Consider the following 19,355-nt stretch of genomic DNA (forward strand, 5'->3'; position numbering starts at 1 on the left):
GCATGACGGCAGACACGACGGTGTTGTCTGCGAGATCAACACTCTTGCTTGACACGACTGTTTCAGTGGGAGAGAAAAAAATAGACACCTGGAACTAGAGCTTCTCCATTATATTAGCTTACTTAGGAGGAGATGGAGTAAACGAAGATTATTTTGCCGAATGGTATATTAGTGCAGGTTGAATTTCCACCCTATGGTAACTAAAAGATTACTGCTCCCCGTCGGGGAATTGAACCCCGGTCTCCCGCGTGACAGGCGGGGATACTCACAACTATACTAACGAGGATATGCGCATGCACGGCCGACACGACGGTGTTGTCAGCGAGATCACAACTCTAGCTTGACATGACTGTTTCAGTGCGACAGAAAAAAAGAACACCTGGCGCTAGAGCTTCCCCATTATATTAGCTTACTCTGGAGGAGATGGAGAAAACGAAGATTATTTTGCCGAATGATATATTAGTGCAGGTTGAATTTCCACCCTATGGTAACTAAAAAATTACTGCTCCCTGTCGGGGAATTTAACCCCGGTCTCCCGCGTGACAGGCGGGGATACTGACCACTATACTAACGAGGATATGCGTATGCACTGCAGACACGACGGTCTTGTGAGCGAGATCACAACTCTAGCTTGGCATGACTGTTTCAGTGGGACAGAAAAACACCTGGCGCTAGAGCTTCCCCATTATATTAGCTTACTCTGGAGGATATGGAAGGAACGAAGATTATTTTGCTGATTGGTATAGCAGTGCAGGTTCAATTTCCACCCTATGGTAACTAAAAGATTACTGCTCCCCGTCAGGGAATCGAACCCCGGTCTCCCGCGTGACAGGCGGGGATACTGACCACTATACTAACGAAGATATGCGCATGCACGGCAGACACGACGGTGTTGTCAGCGAGATCACAACTCTAGCTTGACATGACTTTTTCAGTGGGACAGAAAAAAAACACCTGGCGCTAGAGCTTCCCCATTATATTAGCTTACTCTGGGGGAGAGGGAGAAAACGAAGATTATTTTGCCGAATGATATATTAGTGCAGGTTGAATTTTCACCATATGGTAACTAAAAAATTACTGCTCCCCGTCGGGGAATTAAACCCCGGTCTCCCGCGTGACAGGCAGGGATACTGACCACTATACTAACATGGATATGCGCATGACGGCAGACACGACGGTGTTGTCTGCGAGATCACAACTCCAGCTTGATATGACTGTTTCAGTGGGACAGAAAAAAAGAACACCTGGCGCTAGAGCTTCCCCATTATATTAGCTTACTCTGGAGGAGATGGAGAAAACGAAGATTATTTTGCCGAATGGTATAGCAGTGCAGGTTCAATTTCCACCCTTTGGTAACTAAATAATTACTGCTCCCCGTCGGGGAATCGAACCCCGGTCTCCCGCGTGACGGGCGGGGATACGGACCACTATACTAACGAGGATATGTGTATGCACGGAAGACACGACGGTGTTGTCAGCGAGATCACAACTCCAGCTTGATATGACTGTTTCAGTGGGAGAGGAAAAAAAACAAAGACACCTGGCGCTAGAGCTTCCCCATTATATTAGCTTACTCTGGAGGAGATGGAGAGAACGAAGATTATTTTGCCGATTGGTATAGCAGTGCAGGTTCAATTTCCACCCTATGGTAACTAAAAAATTACTGCTCCCCGTCGGGGAATCGAACCCCGGTCTCCCGCGTGACAGGCGGGGATACTGACCAATATACCAACGAGGATATGCGCATGCACGGCAGACACGACGGTGTTGTCAGCGAGATCGCAACTCTCGCTTGACATGACTTTTTCAGTGGAACAGAAAAAAAAACACCTGGCGCTAGAGCTTCCCCATTATATTAGCTTACTCTGGGGGAGATGGAGAAAACGAAGATTATTTGGCCGAATGATATATTAGTGCACGTTAAATTTCCACCCTGTGGTAACTAAAAAATTACTGCTCCCCGTCCGGGAATTAAACCCCGGTCTCCCACGTGACAGGCAGGGATACTGACCACTATACTAACGAGGATATGCGCATGCACGGCAGACACGACGGTGTTGTCAGCGAGATCACAACTCTCGCTTGACATGACTTTTTCAGTGGGACAGAAAAAAAAACACCTGGCGCTAGAGCTTTCCCATTTTATTAGCTTACTCCGGGGGAGATGGAGAAAACGAAGATTATTTTGCTGAATGATATATTAGTGCAGGTTGAATTTTCACCCTATCGTAACTAAAAAGTTACTGCTCCCCGTCGGGGAATTGAACCCCGGTCTCCCGCGTGACAGGCGGGGATACTGACAACTATACTAACGAGGATATTCGCATGCACGGCCGACACGACGGTGTTGTCTGCGAGATCAACACTCTAGCTTGACACGACTGTTTCAGTGGGAAAGAAAAAAAAACAGACACCTGGCGCTAGAGCTTCCCCATTATAATAGCTTACTCTGGAGGAGATGGAGAAAACGAAGATTATTTTGCCGAATGGTATATTAGTGCAGGTTGAATTTCCACCCTATGGTAACTAAAAGATTACTGCTCCCCGTCGGGGAATCAAACCCTTGTCTCCCGCGTGACAGGCGGGGATACTGACGACTATACTAACAAGGATATGCGCATGCACGGCAGACACGACGGTATTGTCTGCGAGATCACAACTCTAGCTTGACATGACCGTTTCAGTGGGAGAGGAAAAAAAACAAAGACACGTGGCGCTAGATCTTCCACATTAAAATAGCTTACTCTGGAGGAGATGGAGAGAACGAAGATTATTTTGCCGAATGGTATAGCAGTGCAGGTTCAATTTCCAACCTATGGAAACTAAAAAATTACTGCTGCCCACCGGGGAATCGGACCCCGGTCTCCCACGTGACAGGCGGGGATACTGACCAGTATACTAACGAGGATATGCGCATGCACGGCAGACACGACGGTGCTATCCGCGAGATCACAACTCTAGCTAGACATGACTGTTTCAGTGGGAGAGGAAAAAAACAGACATCTGGCGCTAGAGCTTCCCCATTATATTAGCTTACTCTGGAGGAGACTGAGAGAACGAAGATTGTTTTGCCGATTGGTATAGCAGTGCAGGTTCAATTTCCACCCTATGGTAACTAAACAATTACTGCTCCCCGTCGAGGAATCGAACCCCGGTCTCCCGCGTGACAGGCGGGGATACTGACCACTATACGAACGAGGATATGCGTATGCACGGCAGACACGACGGTGTTGTCAGCGAGATCACAACTCTAGCTTGACATGACTGTTTCAGTGGGACAGAAAAAAAGAACACCTGGCGCTAGAGCTTCCCCATTATATTAGCTTACCCTGGAGGATATGGAAGGAACGAAGATTATTTTGCTGATTGGTATAGCAGTGCAGGTTCAATTTCCACCCCATGGTAACTAAAAGATTACTGCTCCCCGTCGGGGAATCGAACCCCGGTCTCCCGCGTGACAGGCGGGGATACTGACCACTATACTAACGAGGATATGCGCATGCACGGCAGACACGACGGTGTTGTCAGCGAGATCACAACTCTAGCTTGACATGACTTTTTCAGTGGGACAGAAAAAAAACACCTGGCGCTAGAGCTTCTACATTATATTAGCTTACTCTGGGGGAGATGGAGAAAACGAAGATTATTTTGCCGAATGGTATATTAGTGCAGGTTGAATTTCCACCCTATGGTAACTAAAAAGTTACTGCTCCCCGTCGGGGAATTGAACCCCGCTCTCCCGCGTGACAGGTGGGGATACTGACAACTATACTAACGAGGATATGCGCATGCACGGCCGACACGACGGTGTTGTCAGCGAGATCACAACTCTAGCTTGACATGACTGTTTCAGTGGGACAGAAAAAAAGAACACCTGGCGCTAGAGCTTCCCCATTATATTAGCTAACTCTGGAGGAGATGGAGAAAACGAAGATTATTTTGCCGAATGATATATTACTGCAGGTTGAATTTCCACCCTATGGTAACTAAAAAATTACTGCTCCCCGTCGGGGAATTAAACCCCGGTCTCCCGCGTGACAGGCAGGGATACTGACCTCTATACTAACGAGGATATGCGCATGACGGCAGACACGACGGTGTTGTCTGCGAGATCAACACTCTAGCTTGACACGACTGTTTCAGTGGGAAAGAAAAACACCTGGCGCTAGAGCTTCCCCATTATATTAGCTTACTCTGGGGGAGAGGGAGAATACGAAGATTATTTTGCCGAATGATATATTAGTGCAGGTTGAATTTCCACCGTATGGTAACTAAACAATTACTGCTCCCCGTCGGGGAATTAAACCCCGGTCTCCCGCGTGACAGGCAGGGATACTGACCACTATACAAACGAGGATATGCGCCTGACGGCAGACACGACGGTGTTGTCTGCGAGATCAACACTCTTGCTTGACACGACTGTTTCAGTGGGAGAGACAAAAAACAGACACCTGGAACTAGAGCTTCTCCATTATATTAGCTTACTCTGGAGGAGATGGAGTAAACGAAGATTATTTTGCCGAATGGTATATTAGTGCAGGTGGAATTTCCACCCTATGGTAACTAAAACATTACTGCTCCCCGTCGGGGAATTGAACCCCGGTCTCCCGCGTGACAGGCGGGGATACTGACCACTATACTAACGAGGATATGCACATGCACGGCCGACACGACGGTGTTGTCAGCGAGATCAACACTCTAGCTTGACATGACTGTTTCAGTGGGACAGAAAAAAAGAACACCTGGAACTAGAGCTTCCCAATATATTAGCTTACTCTGGAGGAGATGGAGAAAACGAAGCTTATTTTGCCGAATGGTATAGCAGTGCAGGTTCAATTTCCACCCTTTGGTAACTAAAAAATTACTGCTCCCCGTCGGGGAATCGAACCCCGGTCTCCCGCGTGACATGCGCGAATACTGACCACTATACTAACGAGGATATGCGCATGCACGGCAGACACGACGGTATTGTCTGCGAGATCACAACTCTAGCTTGAAATGACTGTTTCAGTGGGAGAGGAAAAAAACAAAGACACCTGGCGCTAGAGCTTCCACATTATATTAGCTTACTCTGGAGGAGATGGAGAAAACGAAGATTATTTTGCCGAATTGTATAGCAGTGCAGGTTCGATTTCCACCCTTTGGTAACTAAAAAATTACTCCTCCCCGTCGGGAATCGAACCCCGGTCTCCCGCGTGACAGGCGGGGATACTGACCACTATACTAACGAGGCTATTTTTATGCACGGATGACACGACGGTGTTGTCAGCGAGATAACAACTCTAGCTTAATATGACTGTTTCAGTGGAAGAGGAAAAAAAACAAAGACACCTGGCGCTAGAGCTTCCCCATTATATTAGCTTACTCTGGGGGAGATGGAGAGAACGAAGATTATTTTGCCGATTTGTATAGCAATGCAGGTTCAATTTCCACCCTGTGGTAACTAAAAAATTACTGCTCCCCGTCCGGGAATTAAACCCCGGTCTCCCGCGTGACAGGCAGGGATACTGACCACTATACTAACGAGGATATGCGCATGCACGGCAGACACGACGGCGTTGTCAGCGAGATCACAACTCTCGCTTGACATGACTTTTTCAGTGGGACAGAAAAAAAACCCCTGGCGCTAGAGCTTCCCCTTTATATTAGCTTACTCCGGGGGAGATGGAGAAAACGAAGATTATTTTGCCGAATGATATATTAGTGCAGGTTGAATTTCCACCCTATCGTAACTAAAAAATTGCTGCTCCCCGTCGGGGAATTGAACCCCGGTCTCCCGCGTGACAGGCAGGGATACTGACCTCTATACTAACGAGAATATGCGCATGACGGCAGACACGACGGTGTTATCTGCGAGATCAACACTCTAGCTTGACACGACTGTTTCAGTGGGAAAGAAAAAAAAACAGACACCTGGCGCTAGAGCTTCCCCATTATAATAGCTTACTCTGGAGGAGATGGAGAAAACGAAGATTATTTTGCCGAATGGTATATTAGTGCAGGTTGAATTTCCACCCTATGGTAACTAAAAGATTACTGCTCCCCGTCGGGGAATCAAACCCTTGTCTCCCGCGTGACAGGCGGGGATACTGACCACTATACTAACAAGGATATGCGCATGCACGGCAGACACGACGGTATTGTCTGCGAGATCACAACTCTAGCTTGACATGACCGTTTCAGTGGGAGAGGAAAAAAAAACAAAGACACCTGGCGCTAGATCTTCCACATTATATTAGCTTACTCTGGAGGAGATGGAGAGAACGAAGATTATTTTGCCGAATGGTATAACAGTGCAGGTTCAATTTCCAACCTATGGAAACTAAAAAATTACTGCTGCCCACCTGGGAATCGGACCCCGGTCTCCCACGTGACAGGCGGGGATACTGACCACTATACTAACGAGGATATGCGCATGCACGGCAGACACGACGGTGCTATCAGCGAGATCACAACTCTAGCTCGACATGACTGTTTCAGTGGGACAGGAAAAAAAACAGACATCTGGCGCTAGAGCTTCCCCATTATATTAGCTTACTCTGGAGGAGATGGAGAGAACGAAGATTATTTTGCCGATTGGTATAGCAGTGCAGGTTCAATTTCCACCCTATGGTAACTAAAAAATTACTGCTCCCCGTCGAGGAATCGAACTCCGGTCTCCCGCGTGACAGGCGGGGATACTGACCACTATACGAACGAGGATATGCGCATGCACGGCAGACACGACGGTGTTGTCAGCGAGATCACAACTCTAGCTTGACATGACTGTTTCAGTGGGACAGAAAAAAAGAACACCTGGCGCTAGAGCTTCCCCATTATATTAGCTTACTCTGGAGGAGATGGAGAAAACGAAGATTATTTTGTCGAATGATATATTAGTGCAGGTTGAATTTCCACCCTATGGTAACTTAAAAATTACTGCTCCCTGTCGGGGAATTTAACCCCGGTCTCCCGCGTGACAGGCGGGGATACTGACCACTATACTAACGAGGATATGCGCATGCACGGCAGACACGACGGTATTGTCTGCGAGATCACAACTCTAGCTTGAAATGACTGTTTCAGTGGGAGAAGAAAAAAAACAAAGACACCTTGCGCTAGAGCTTCCACATTATATTAGCTTACTCTGGAGGAGATGGAGAAAACGAAGATTATTTTGCCGAATGGTATAGCAGTGCAGGTTCAATTTCCACCCTTTGGTAACTAAAAAATTACTGCTCCCCGTCGGGGAATCGAACCCCGGTCTCCCGCGTGACAGGCGGGGATACTGACCAATATACCAACGAGGATATGCGCATGCACGGCAGACACGACGGTGTTGTCAGCGAGATCGCAACTCTCGCTTGACATGACTTTTTCAGTGGAACAGAAAAAAAAGACCTGGCGCTAGAGCTTCCCCATTATATTAGCTTACTCTGGGGGAGATGAAGAAAACGAAGATTATTTGGCCGAATGGTATATTAGTGCAGGTTGAATTTACACCCTATAGTAACTAAAAGATTACTGCTCCCCGCCGGGGAATCGAACCCCGGTCTCCCACGTGACAGGCGGGGATACTGGCCACTATACTAACGAGGATATGCGCATTCACGGCAGACACGACGGTGTTGTCAGCGAGATCACAACTCTAGCTTGACATCACTGTTTCAGTGGGAGAGGAAAAAAAACAAAGACACCTGGCGCTAGAGCTTCCCCATTATATTAGCTTACTCTGGAGGAGATGGAGAGAACGAAGATTATTTTCCGATTGGTATAGCAGTGCAGGTTCAATTTCCACCCTATGGTAATTAAGAAAGTACTGCTCCCCGTCGGGGAATCGAACCCCGGTCTCCCGCGTGACAGGCGGGGATTCTGACCACTATACTAACGAGGATATGTGTATGCACGGAAGACACGACGGTGTTGTCAGCGAGATCACAACTCTAGCTTGACATGACTGTTTCAGTGGTAGAGGAAAAAAAACAAAGACACCTGGCGCTAGAGTTTCCCCATTATATTAGATTACTCTGGAGGAGATGGAGAGAACGAAGATTATTTTGCCGAATGGTATAGCAGTGCAGGTTCAATTTCCACTCTATGGTACCTAAAAAATACAGCTCCCCGTTGGGGAATTGAACCCCGGTCTCCCGCGTGACAGGCGGGAATACTGACCACTATACAGACGAGGATATGCGCATGCACGGCAGACACGACGGTGTTGTCAGCGAGATCACAACTCTCGCTTGACATGACTTTTTCAGTGGGACAGAAAAAAAACACCTTGCGCTAGAGCTTCCCCATTATATTAGCTTACTCTGGAGGAGATGGAGAAAACGAAGATTATTTTGCCGAATGATATATTAGTGCAGGTTGAATTTTCACCCTATGGTAACTACAAAATTACTGCTCCCCGTCGGGGAATTAAACCCCGGTCTCCCGCGTGACAGGCAGGGATACTGACCACTATACTAACAAGGTTATGCGCATGACGGCAGACACGACGGTGTTGTCTGCGAGATCAACACTCTAGCTTGACACGACTGTTTATGTGGGAAAGAAAAAAACAGACACCTGGCGCTAGAGCTTCCCCATTATAATAGCTTACTCTGAAGGAGATGGAGAAAACGAAGAATATTTTGCCGAATGGTATATTAGTGCAGGTTGAATTTCCACCCTATGGTAACTAAAAGATTACTGCTCCCCGTCGGGGAATCGAACCCCGGTCTCCCGCGTGACAGGCGGGGATACTGACCACTATACTAACGAGGATATGCGCATGCACGGCAGACACGACGGTGTTGTCAGCGAGATCACAACTCTGGCTTGACATGACTTTTTCAGTGGGACAAAAAAAACACCTGGCGCTAGAGCTTCCCCATTATATTAGCTTACTCGGGGGAGAGGGAGAAAACGAAGGATATTTTGCCGAATGATATATTAGTGCAGGTTGAATTTCCACCCTATGGTAACTAAAAAATTACTGCTCTCTGTCGGGGAATTAAACCCCGGTCTCCCGCGTGACAGGCGGGGATACTGACCACTATACTAACGAGGACATGTGTATGCACGGAAGACACGACGGTGTTGTCAGCGAGATCACAACTCTAGCTTGACATGACTGTTTCAGTGGGAGAGGAAAAAAACAAACACACCTGGCACTAGAGTTTTCCCATTATATTAGCTTACTCTGGAGGAGATGGAGAGAACGAAGATTATTTTGCCGATTGGTATAGCAGTGCAGGTTCAATTTCCACCCTATGGCAACTAAAAAATCACTGCTCCCCGTCGGGGAATTAAACCCCGGTCAACCGCGTGACAGGCAGGGATACTGACCACTATACTAACGAGGATATGCGCAGGACGGCAGACTAGACGGCGTTGTCTGCGAGATCAACACTGTTGCTTGACACGACTGTTTCAGTGGGAGAGAAAAAAAAAGACACCTGGAACTAGAGCTTCTCCATTATATTAGCTTACTCTGGAGGAGATGGAGTAAACGAAGATTATTTTGCCGAATGGTATATTAGTGCAGGTTGAATTTCCACCCTATGGTAACTAAAAGATTACTGCTCCCCGCCGGGGAATCGAACCCCGGTCTCCCACGTGACAGGCGGGGATACTGGCCACTATACTAACGAGGATATGCGCATGCACGGCAGACACGACGGTATTGTCTTACGAGATCACAACTCTAGCTCCACATGACTGTTTCAGTGGGAGAGGAAAAAAAACAAAGACACCTGGCACTAGAGCTTCCACATTATATTAGCTTATTCTGGAGGAGACGGAGAAAACGAAGATTATTTTGCCGAATGGTATAGCAGTGCAGGTTCAATTTCCAACCTATGGAAACTAAAAAATTACTGCTGCCCACCTGGGAATCGGACCCCGGTCTCCCACGTGACAGGCGGGGATACTGACCACTATACTAACGAGGATATGCGCATGCATGGCAGACACGACGGTATTGTTTGCGAGATCACAACTCTAGCTTGAAATGACTGTTTCAGTGGGAGAGGAAAAAAAACAAAGACACCTCGCGCTAGAGCTTCCACATTATATTAGCTTACTCTGGAGGAGATGGAGAAAAGGAAGATTATTTTGCCGAATGGTATAGCAGTGCAGGTTCAATTTCCACCCTTTGGTAACTAAAAAATTACTGCTCCCCGTCGCGGAATCGAACCCCGGTCTCCCGCGTGACAGGCGGGGATACTGACCACTATACTAACGAGGACATGTGTATGCACGGAAGACACGACGGTGTTGTCAGCGAGATCACAACTCTAGCTTGACATGACTGTTTCAGTTGGAGAGGAAAAAAAAACAAAGACACCTGGCGCTAGAGTTTCCCCATTATATTAGCATACTCTGGAGGAGATGGAGAGAACGAAGATTATTTTGCCGATTGGTATAGCAGTGCAGGTTCAATTTCCACTCTATGGTAACTAAAAAATTACTGCTCCCCGTTGGGGAATCGAACCCCGGTCTCCCGCGTGACAGGCGGGGATACTGACCACTATACTAACGAGGATATGCGCATGCACGGCAGACACGACGGTTTTGTCAGCGAGATCACCACTCTCGCTTGACATGACTTTTTCAGTGGGACAGAAAAAAAACACCTGGCGCTAGAGCCTCCCCATTATATTAGCTTACTCCGGGGGAGATGGAGAAAACGAAGATTATTTTGCCGAATGATATATTAGTGCAGGTTGAATTTCCACCCTATAGTAACTAAAAAAGTACTGCTCCCCGTCGGGGAATCGAACCCCGGTCTCCCGCGTGACAGGCGGGGATACTGACAACTATACTAACGAGAATATGCGCATGCACGGCCGACACGACGGTGTTGTCAGCGAGATCACAACTCTAGCTTGACATGACTGTTTCAGGGGGACAGAAAAAAAGAACACCTGGCGCAAGAGCTTCCCCATTATATTAGCTTACTCTGGAGGAGATGGAGAAAACGAAGATTTTTTTGCCGAATGATATATTAGTGCAGGTTGAATTTCCGCCCTATGGTAACTAAAAAATTACTGCTCCCCGTCGGGGAATTAAACCCCGGTCTTCCGCGTGACAGGCAGGGATACTGACCACTATACTAACGAGGTAATGCGCATGACGGCAGACACGACGGTGTTGTCTGCGAGATCAAAACTCTAGCTTGACACGACTGTTTCAGTGGGAAAGTAAAAAAAACAGACACCTGGCGCTAGAGCTTCCCAAATATAATAGCTTACTCTGGAGGAGATGGAGAAAACGAAGATTATTTTGCCGAATGGTATATTAGTGCAGGTTGAATTTCCACCCTATGGTAACTAAAAGATTACTGCTCCCCGTCGGGGAATCAAACCCTTGTCTCCCGCGTGACAGGCGGGGATACTGACCACTATACTAACAAGGATATGCGCATGCACGGCAGACACGACGGTATTGTCTGCGAGATCACAACTCTAGCTTGACATGACCGTTTCAGTGGGAGAGGAAAAAAAAAACAAAGACACCTGGCGCTAGATCTTCCACATTATATTAGCTTACTCTGGAGGAGATGGAGAGAACGAAGATTATTTTGCCGAATGGTATAACAGTGCAGGTTCAATTTCCAACCTATGGAAACTAAAAAATTACTGCTGCCCACCTGGGAATCGGACCCCGGTCTCCCACGTGACAGGCGGGGATACTGACCACTATACTAACGAGGATATGCGCATGCACGGCAGACACGACGGTGCTATCAGCGAGATCACAACTCTAGCTCGACATGACTGTTTCAGTGGGACAGGAAAAAAAACAGACATCTGGCGCTAGAGCTTCCCCATTATATTAGCTTACTCTGGAGGAGATGGAGAGAACGAAGATTATTTTGCCGATTGGTATAGCAGTGCAGGTTCAATTTCCACCCTATGGTAACTAAAAAATTACTGCTCCCCGTCGAGGAATCGAACCCCGGTCTCCCGCGTGACAGGCGGGGATACTGACCACTATACGAACGAGGATATGCGCATGCACGGCAGACACGACGGTGTTGTCAGCGAGATCACAACTCTAGCTTGACATGACTGTTTCAGTGGGAAAGAAAAAAAGAACACCTGGCGCTAGAGCTTCCCCATTATATTAGCTTACTCTGGAGGAGATGGAGAAAACGAAGATTATTTTGTCGAATGATATATTAGTGCAGGTTGAATTTCCACCCTATGGTAACTAAAAAATTACTGCTCCCTGTCGGGGAATTTAACCCCGGTCTCCCGCGTGACAGGCGGGGATACTGACCACTATACTAACGAGGATATGCGCATGCACTGCAGACACGACCGTCTTCTCAGCGAGATCACAACTCTAGCTTGGCATGACTGTTTCAGTGGGACAGAAAAACACCTGGCACTAGAGCTTCCCCATTATATTAGCTTACCCTGGAGGATATGGAAGGAACGAAGATTATTTTGCTGATTGGTATAGCAGTGCAGGTTCAATTTCCACCCCATGGTAACTAAAAGATTACTGCTCCCCGTCGGGGAATCGAACCCCGGTCTCCCGCGTGACAGGCGGGGATACTGACCACTATACTAACGAGGATATGCGCATGCACGGCAGACACGACGGTGTTGTCAGCGAGATCACAACTCTAGCTTGACATGACTTTTTCAGTGGGACAGAAAAAAAACACCTGGCGCTAGAGCTTCCCCATTATATTAGCTTACTCTGGGGGAGATGGAGAAAACGAAGATTATTTTGCCGAATGGTATATTAGTGCAGGTTGAATTTCCACCCTATAGTAACTAAAAGATTACTGCTCACCGTCGGGGAATCGAACCCCGGTCTCCCGCGTGACAGGCGGGGATACTGACCACTATACTAACGAGGATATGCGCATGCACGGCAGACACGACGGTATTGTCTGCGAGATCACAACTCTAGCTTGAAATGACTGTTTCAGTGGGAGAAGAAAAAAAACAAAGACACCTTGCGCTAGAGCTTCCACATTATATTAGCTTACTCTGGAGGAGATGGGAAAACGAAGATTATTTTGCCGAATGATATATTAGTGCATGTTGAATTTCCACACTATGGTAACTTAAAAATTACTGCTCCCCGTCGGGGAATCGAACCCCGGTCTCCCGCGTGACAGGCGGCGACAACTATACTAATGAGGATTTGCGCATGCACGGCAGACACGACGGTGTTGTCAGCGAGATCAGAACTCTAGCTTGACATGACTGTTTCAGTGGGAGAGGAAAAAAACAAAGACACCTGGCGCTAGAGCTTCCCCATTATATTAGCTTACTCTGGAGGAGATGGAGAGAACGAAGAGTATTTTCCGATTGGTATAGCAGTGCAGGTTCAATTTCCACCCTATGGTAACTAAGAAAGTACTGCTCCCCGTCGGGGAATCGAACCCCGGTCTCCCGCGTGACAGGCAGGGATACTGACCACTACACTAACGAGGATATGCGCATGACGGCAGACACGACGGTGTTGTCTGCGAGATCAACACTCTTGCTTGACAGGACTGTTTCAGTGGGACAGAAAAAAAGAACACCTGGCGCTAGAGCTTCCCCATTATATTAGCTTACTCTGGAGGAGATGGAGAAAACGAAGATTATTTTGCCGAATGATATATTAGTGCAGGTTGAATTTCCACCCTATGGTAACTAAAAAATTACTGCTCCCCGTCGGGGAATTAAACCCCGGTCTCCCGCGTGACAGGCAGGGATACTGACCTCTATACTAACGAGGATATGCGCATGACGGCAGACACGACGGTGTTGTCTGCGAGATCAACACTCTAGCGTGACACGACTGTTTCAGTGGGAAAGAAAAAAAACAGACACCTGGCCTAGAGCTTCCCCATTATAATAGCTTATTTTGGAGGAGATGGAGAAAACGAAGATTATTTTGCCGAATGGTATATTAGTGCAGGTTGAATGTCCACCCTATGGTAACTAAAAGATTACTGCTCCCCGTCGGGGAATCAAACCCTTGTCTCCCGCGAGACAGGCGGGGCTACTGACCACTATACTAACGAGGATATGCGCATGCACGGCAGACACGACGGTATTGCCTGCGAGATCACAACTCTAGCTTGACATGACCGTTTCAGTGGGAGAGGAAAAAAAACAAAGACACCTGGCGCTAGAGCTTCCACGTTATATTAGCTTACTCTGGAGGAGATGGAGAGAACGAAGATTATTTTGCTGAATGGTATAGCAGTGCAGGTTCAATTTCCAACCTATGGAAACTAAAAAATTACTGCTGCCATCAGTTAATCGAACCCCGGTCTCCCACGTGACAGGCGGGGATACTGACCACTATACTAACGAGGATATGCGCATGCACGGCAGACACGACGGTGCTGTCAGCGAGATCACAACTCTAGCTAGACATGACTGTTTCAGTGGGAGAGGAAAAAAAACAGACACCTGGCGCTAGAGCTTCCCCATTATATTAGCTTACTCTGGAGAAGATGGAGAGAACGAAGATTATTTTGCCGATTGGTATAGCAGTGCAGGTTCAATTTCCACCCTATGGTAACTAAAAAATTACTGCTCCCCGTCGAGGAATCGAACCCCGGTCTCCCGCGTGACAGGCGGGGATACTGACCACTATACTTACGAGGATATGCGCATGCACGGCAGACACGACGGTGTTGTCAGCGAGATCACAACTCTAGCTTGACATGACTATTTCAGTGGGACAGAAAAAAAGAACACCTGGCGCTAGAGCTTCCCCATTATATTAGCTTACTCTGGAGGAGATGGAGAAAACGAAGATTATTTTGCCGAATGATATATTAGTGCAGGTTGAATTTCCACCCTATGGTAACTAAAAATTACTGCTCCCTGTCGGGGAATTTAACCCCGGTCTCCCACGGGACAGGCGGGGATACTGACCACTATACTAACGAGGATATGCGCATGCACTGCAGACACGACGGTCTTGTCAGCGAGATCACAACTCTAGCTTGGCATGACTGTTTCAGTGGGACAGAAAAACACCTGGCACTAGAGCTTCCCCATTATATTAGCTTACTCTGGAGGATATGAAAGGAACGAAGATTATTTTGCTGATTGGTATAGCAGTGCAGGTTCCATTTCCACCCCATGGTAACTAAAAGATTACTGCTCCCCGTCGGGGAATCGAAACCCGGTCTCCCGCGTGACAGGTGGGGATACTGACCATTATACTTACGAGGATATGCGCATGCACGGCAGACACGACGGTATTGTCTGCGAGATCACAACTCTAGCTTGAAATGACTGTTTCAGTGGGAGAGGAAAAAAAACAAAGACACCTTGCGCTAGAGCTTCCACATTATATTAGCTTACTCTGGAGGAGATGGAGAAAACGAAGATTATTTTGCCGAATGGTATAGCAGTGCAGGTTCAATTTCCACCCTATGGTAAAAAAAAATTACTGCTCCCCGTCGGGGAATCGAACCCTGGTCTCCCGCGTGACAGGCGGGAATACCGACCACTATACTAACGAGGATATGTGCATTCACGGCAGACACGACGGTGTTGTCAGCGAGATCACAACTCTAGCTTGACATGACTGTTTCAGTGGGAGAGGAAAAAAAAACAAAGACACCTGGCGCTAGAGCTTCCCCATTATATTAGCTTACTCTGGAGGAGATGGAGAGAACGAAGATTATTTTCCGATTGGTATAGCAGTGCAGGTTCAATTTCCACCCTATGGTAATTAAGAAAGTACTGCTCCCCGTCGGGGAATCGAACCCCGGTCTCCCGCGTGACAGGCGGGGATTCTGACCACTATACTAACGAGGATATGTGTATGCACGGAAGACACGACGGTGTTGTCAGCGAGATCACAACTCTAGCTTGACATGACTGTTTCAGTGGTAGAGGAAAAAAACAAAGACACCTGGCGCTAGAGTTTCCCCATTATATTAGATTACTCTGGAGGAGATGGAGAGAACGAAGATTATTTTGCCGATTGGTATAGCAGTGCAGGTTCAATTTCCACTCTATGGTACCTAAAAAATACAGCTCCCCGTTGGGGAATTGAACCCCGGTCTCCCGCGTGACAGGCGGGAATACTGACCACTATACAGACGAGGATATGCGCATGCACGGCAGACACGACGGTGTTGTCAGCGAGATCACAACTCTCGCTTGACATGACTTTTTCAGTGGGACAGAAAAAAAACACCTTGCGCTAGAGCTTCCCCATTATATTAGCTTACTCTGGAGGAGATGGAGAAAACGAAGATTATTTTGCCGAATGATATATTAGTGCAGGTTGAATTTTCACCCTATGGTAACTACAAAATTACTGCTCCCCGTCGGGGAATTAAACCCCGGTCTCCCGCGTGACAGGCAGGGATACTGACCACTATACTAACAAGGATATGCGCATGACGGCAGACACGACGGTGTTGTCTGCGAGATCAACACTCTAGCTTGACACGACTGTTTATGTGGGAAAGAAAAAAACAGACACCTGGCGCTAGAGCTTCCCCATTATAATAGCTTACTCTGAAGGAGATGGAGAAAACGAAGAATATTTTGCCGAATGGTATATTAGTGCAGGTTGAATTTCCACCCTATGGTAACTAAAAGATTACTGCTCCCCGTCGGGGAATCGAACCCCGGTCTCCCGCGTGACAGGCGGGGATACTGACCACTATACTAACGAGGATATGCGCATGCACGGCAGACACGACGGTGTTGTCAGCGAGATCACAACTCTGGCTTGACATGACTTTTTCAGTGGGACAGAAAAAAAAACACCTGGCGCTAGAGCTTCCCCATTATATTAGCTTACTCGGGGGAGAGGGAGAAAACGAAGGATATTTTGCCGAATGATATATTAGTGTAGGTTGAATTTCCACACTATGATAACTTAAAAATTACTGCTCCCCGTCGGGGAATCGAACCCCGGTCTCCCGCGTGACAGGCGGGGATACTGACCACTATACTAACGAGGACATGTGTATGCACGGAAGACACGACGGTGTTGTCAGCGAGATCACAACTCTAGCTTGACATGACTGTTTCAGTGGGAGAGGAAAAAAACAAACACACCTGGCACTAGAGTTTTCCCATTATATTAGCTTACTCTGGAGGAGATGGAGAGAACGAAGATTATTTTGCCGATTGGTATAGCAGTGCAGGTTCAATTTCCACCCTATGGCAACTAAAAAATCACTGCTCCCCGTCGGGGAATTAAACCCCGGTCAACCGCGTGACAGGCAGGGATACTGACCACTATACTAACGAGGATATGCGCAGGACGGCAGACTAGACGGTGTTGTCTGCGAGATCAACACTGTTGCTTGACACGACTGTTTCAGTGGGAGAGAAAAAAAAGACACCTGGAACTAGAGCTTCTCCATTATATTAGCTTACTCTGGAGGAGATGGAGTAAACGAAGATTATTTTGCCGAATGGTATATTAGTGCAGGTTGAATTTCCACCCTATGGTAACTAAAAGATTACTGCTCCCCGTCGGGGAATCGAACCCCGGTCTCCCGCGTGACAGGCGGGGATACTGACCACTATACTAACGAGGATATGCGCATGCATGGCAGACACGACGGTATTGTTTGCGAGATCACAACTCTAGCTTGAAATGACTGTTTCAGTGGGAGAGGAAAAAAACAAAGACACCTCGCGCTAGAGCTTCCACATTATATTAGCTTACTCTGGAGGAGATGGAGAAAAGGAAGATTATTTTGCCGAATGGTATAGCAGTGCAGGTTCAATTTCCACCCTTTGGTAACTAAAAAATTACTGCTCCCCGTCGCGGAATCGAACCCCGGTCTCCCGCGTGACAGGCGGGGATACTGACCACTATACTAACGAGGACATGTGTATGCACGGAAGACACGACGGTGTTGTCAGCGAGATCACAACTCTAGCTTGACATGACTGTTTCAGTTGGAGAGGAAAAAAAAACAAAGACACCTGGCGCTAGAGTTTCCCCATTATATTAGCATACTCTGGAGGAGATGGAGAGAACGAAGATTATTTTGCCGATTGGTATAGCAGTGCAGGTTCAATTTCCACTCTATGGTAACTAAAAAATTACTGCTCCCCGTTGGGGAATCGAACCCCGGTCTCCCGCGTGACAGGCGGGGATACTGACCACTATACTAACGAGGATATGTGCATGCACGGCAGACACGACGGTTTTGTCAGCGAGATCACCACTCTCGCTTGACATGACTTTTTCAGTGGGACAGAAAAAAAAACACCTGGCGCTAGAGCCTCCCCATTATATTAGCTTACTCCGGGGGAGATGGAGAAAACGAAGATTATTTTGCCGAATGATATATTAGTGCAGGTTGAATTTCCACCCTATGGTAACTAAAAAAGTACTGCTCCCCGTCGGGGAATCGAACCCCGGTCTCCCGCGTGACAGGCGGGGATACTGACAACTATACTAACGAGAATATGCGCTTGCACGGCCGACACGACGGTGTTGTCAGCGAGATCACAACTCTAGCTTGACATGACTGTTTCAGGGGGACAGAAAAAAAGAACACCTGGCGCAAGAGCTTCCCCATTATATTAGCTTACTCTGGAGGAGATGGAGAAAACGAAGATTTTTTTGCCGAATGATATATTAGTGCAGGTTGAATTTCCGCCCTATGGTAACTAAAAAATTACTGCTCCCCGTCGGGGAATTAAACCCCGGTCTTCCGCGTGACAGGCAGGGATACTGACCACTATACTAACGAGGTAATGCGCATGACGGCAGACACGACGGTGTTGTCTGCGAGATCAAAACTCTAGCTTGACACGACTGTTTCAGTGGGAAAGTAAAAAAAACAGACACCTGGCGCTAGAGCTTCCCAAATATAATAGCTTACTCTGGAGGAGATGGAGAAAACGAAGATTATTTTGCCGAATGGTATATCAGTGCAGGTTGAATTTCCACGCTATGGTAACTAAAAGATTACTGCTCCCCGTCGGGGAATCGAACCCCGGTCTCCCGTGTGACAGGGGGGGGGATACTGACCACTATACTAACGAGGATATGCGCATGCACGGCAGACACGACGGTATTGACTTCGAGATCACAACTCTAGCTTGACATGACCGTTTCAGTGGGAGAGGAAAAAAAACTAAGACACCTGGCGCTAGAGCTTCCATATTATATTAGCTTACTCTGGAGGAGATGGAGAGAACGAAGATTATTTTGCCGAATGGTATAGCAGTGCAGGTTGATTTTCCACCCTATGGTAACTAAAAAATTACTGCTCCCTGTCGGGGAATTAAACCCCGGTCTCCCGCGTGACAGGCGGGAATACTGACCACTATACTAACGAGGATATGTGTATGCACGGAAGACACGACGGTGTTGTCAGCGAGATCACAACTCTAGCTTGACATGACTGTTTCAGTGGGAGAGGA

At 47.4% G+C, this 19,355-nt stretch overlaps 23 non-coding genes across 23 annotated transcripts; all 23 read right to left on the minus strand.

The window, feature by feature from the left end:
• Positions 1 to 214: 214 nt before the first annotated feature.
• TRNAD-GUC (transfer RNA aspartic acid (anticodon GUC)) lies at positions 215 to 286 on the minus strand. Its single transcript has one exon. It is a non-coding gene; the product is annotated as a tRNA-Asp (tRNA).
• Positions 287 to 791: 505 nt separating this feature from the next.
• On the minus strand, positions 792 to 863 carry TRNAD-GUC (transfer RNA aspartic acid (anticodon GUC)). The gene has a single exon. It is a non-coding gene; the product is annotated as a tRNA-Asp (tRNA).
• Positions 864 to 1,370: 507 nt separating this feature from the next.
• Positions 1,371 to 1,442, minus strand: TRNAD-GUC (transfer RNA aspartic acid (anticodon GUC)). The gene has a single exon. It is a non-coding gene; the product is annotated as a tRNA-Asp (tRNA).
• Positions 1,443 to 1,666: 224 nt separating this feature from the next.
• Positions 1,667 to 1,738, minus strand: TRNAD-GUC (transfer RNA aspartic acid (anticodon GUC)). Its single transcript has one exon. It is a non-coding gene; the product is annotated as a tRNA-Asp (tRNA).
• Positions 1,739 to 2,246: 508 nt separating this feature from the next.
• Positions 2,247 to 2,318, minus strand: TRNAD-GUC (transfer RNA aspartic acid (anticodon GUC)). The gene has a single exon. It is a non-coding gene; the product is annotated as a tRNA-Asp (tRNA).
• Positions 2,319 to 3,420: 1,102 nt separating this feature from the next.
• TRNAD-GUC (transfer RNA aspartic acid (anticodon GUC)) lies at positions 3,421 to 3,492 on the minus strand. Its single transcript has one exon. It is a non-coding gene; the product is annotated as a tRNA-Asp (tRNA).
• Positions 3,493 to 4,577: 1,085 nt separating this feature from the next.
• On the minus strand, positions 4,578 to 4,649 carry TRNAD-GUC (transfer RNA aspartic acid (anticodon GUC)). Its single transcript has one exon. It is a non-coding gene; the product is annotated as a tRNA-Asp (tRNA).
• A 2,568-nt stretch (positions 4,650 to 7,217) lies between these two features.
• Positions 7,218 to 7,289, minus strand: TRNAD-GUC (transfer RNA aspartic acid (anticodon GUC)). Its single transcript has one exon. It is a non-coding gene; the product is annotated as a tRNA-Asp (tRNA).
• Positions 7,290 to 7,801: 512 nt separating this feature from the next.
• On the minus strand, positions 7,802 to 7,873 carry TRNAD-GUC (transfer RNA aspartic acid (anticodon GUC)). Its single transcript has one exon. It is a non-coding gene; the product is annotated as a tRNA-Asp (tRNA).
• Positions 7,874 to 8,676: 803 nt separating this feature from the next.
• On the minus strand, positions 8,677 to 8,748 carry TRNAD-GUC (transfer RNA aspartic acid (anticodon GUC)). Its single transcript has one exon. It is a non-coding gene; the product is annotated as a tRNA-Asp (tRNA).
• Positions 8,749 to 10,141: 1,393 nt separating this feature from the next.
• Positions 10,142 to 10,213, minus strand: TRNAD-GUC (transfer RNA aspartic acid (anticodon GUC)). Its single transcript has one exon. It is a non-coding gene; the product is annotated as a tRNA-Asp (tRNA).
• Positions 10,214 to 10,438: 225 nt separating this feature from the next.
• On the minus strand, positions 10,439 to 10,510 carry TRNAD-GUC (transfer RNA aspartic acid (anticodon GUC)). Its single transcript has one exon. It is a non-coding gene; the product is annotated as a tRNA-Asp (tRNA).
• Positions 10,511 to 12,480: 1,970 nt separating this feature from the next.
• Positions 12,481 to 12,552, minus strand: TRNAD-GUC (transfer RNA aspartic acid (anticodon GUC)). The gene has a single exon. It is a non-coding gene; the product is annotated as a tRNA-Asp (tRNA).
• A 217-nt stretch (positions 12,553 to 12,769) lies between these two features.
• On the minus strand, positions 12,770 to 12,841 carry TRNAD-GUC (transfer RNA aspartic acid (anticodon GUC)). The gene has a single exon. It is a non-coding gene; the product is annotated as a tRNA-Asp (tRNA).
• Positions 12,842 to 13,352: 511 nt separating this feature from the next.
• On the minus strand, positions 13,353 to 13,424 carry TRNAD-GUC (transfer RNA aspartic acid (anticodon GUC)). The gene has a single exon. It is a non-coding gene; the product is annotated as a tRNA-Asp (tRNA).
• Positions 13,425 to 15,393: 1,969 nt separating this feature from the next.
• Positions 15,394 to 15,465, minus strand: TRNAD-GUC (transfer RNA aspartic acid (anticodon GUC)). Its single transcript has one exon. It is a non-coding gene; the product is annotated as a tRNA-Asp (tRNA).
• Positions 15,466 to 15,689: 224 nt separating this feature from the next.
• TRNAD-GUC (transfer RNA aspartic acid (anticodon GUC)) lies at positions 15,690 to 15,761 on the minus strand. Its single transcript has one exon. It is a non-coding gene; the product is annotated as a tRNA-Asp (tRNA).
• An 802-nt stretch (positions 15,762 to 16,563) lies between these two features.
• Positions 16,564 to 16,635, minus strand: TRNAD-GUC (transfer RNA aspartic acid (anticodon GUC)). The gene has a single exon. It is a non-coding gene; the product is annotated as a tRNA-Asp (tRNA).
• A 217-nt stretch (positions 16,636 to 16,852) lies between these two features.
• On the minus strand, positions 16,853 to 16,924 carry TRNAD-GUC (transfer RNA aspartic acid (anticodon GUC)). The gene has a single exon. It is a non-coding gene; the product is annotated as a tRNA-Asp (tRNA).
• Positions 16,925 to 17,437: 513 nt separating this feature from the next.
• Positions 17,438 to 17,509, minus strand: TRNAD-GUC (transfer RNA aspartic acid (anticodon GUC)). Its single transcript has one exon. It is a non-coding gene; the product is annotated as a tRNA-Asp (tRNA).
• Positions 17,510 to 17,732: 223 nt separating this feature from the next.
• On the minus strand, positions 17,733 to 17,804 carry TRNAD-GUC (transfer RNA aspartic acid (anticodon GUC)). Its single transcript has one exon. It is a non-coding gene; the product is annotated as a tRNA-Asp (tRNA).
• Positions 17,805 to 18,029: 225 nt separating this feature from the next.
• Positions 18,030 to 18,101, minus strand: TRNAD-GUC (transfer RNA aspartic acid (anticodon GUC)). The gene has a single exon. It is a non-coding gene; the product is annotated as a tRNA-Asp (tRNA).
• A 1,100-nt stretch (positions 18,102 to 19,201) lies between these two features.
• TRNAD-GUC (transfer RNA aspartic acid (anticodon GUC)) lies at positions 19,202 to 19,273 on the minus strand. Its single transcript has one exon. It is a non-coding gene; the product is annotated as a tRNA-Asp (tRNA).
• Positions 19,274 to 19,355: the final 82 nt, after the last annotated feature.

This window comes from Rhipicephalus microplus, chromosome 9, assembly GCF_043290135.1.
Source record: "Rhipicephalus microplus isolate Deutch F79 chromosome 9, USDA_Rmic, whole genome shotgun sequence".
In the NCBI taxonomy this organism is placed as follows: domain Eukaryota; kingdom Metazoa; phylum Arthropoda; class Arachnida; order Ixodida; family Ixodidae; genus Rhipicephalus; species Rhipicephalus microplus.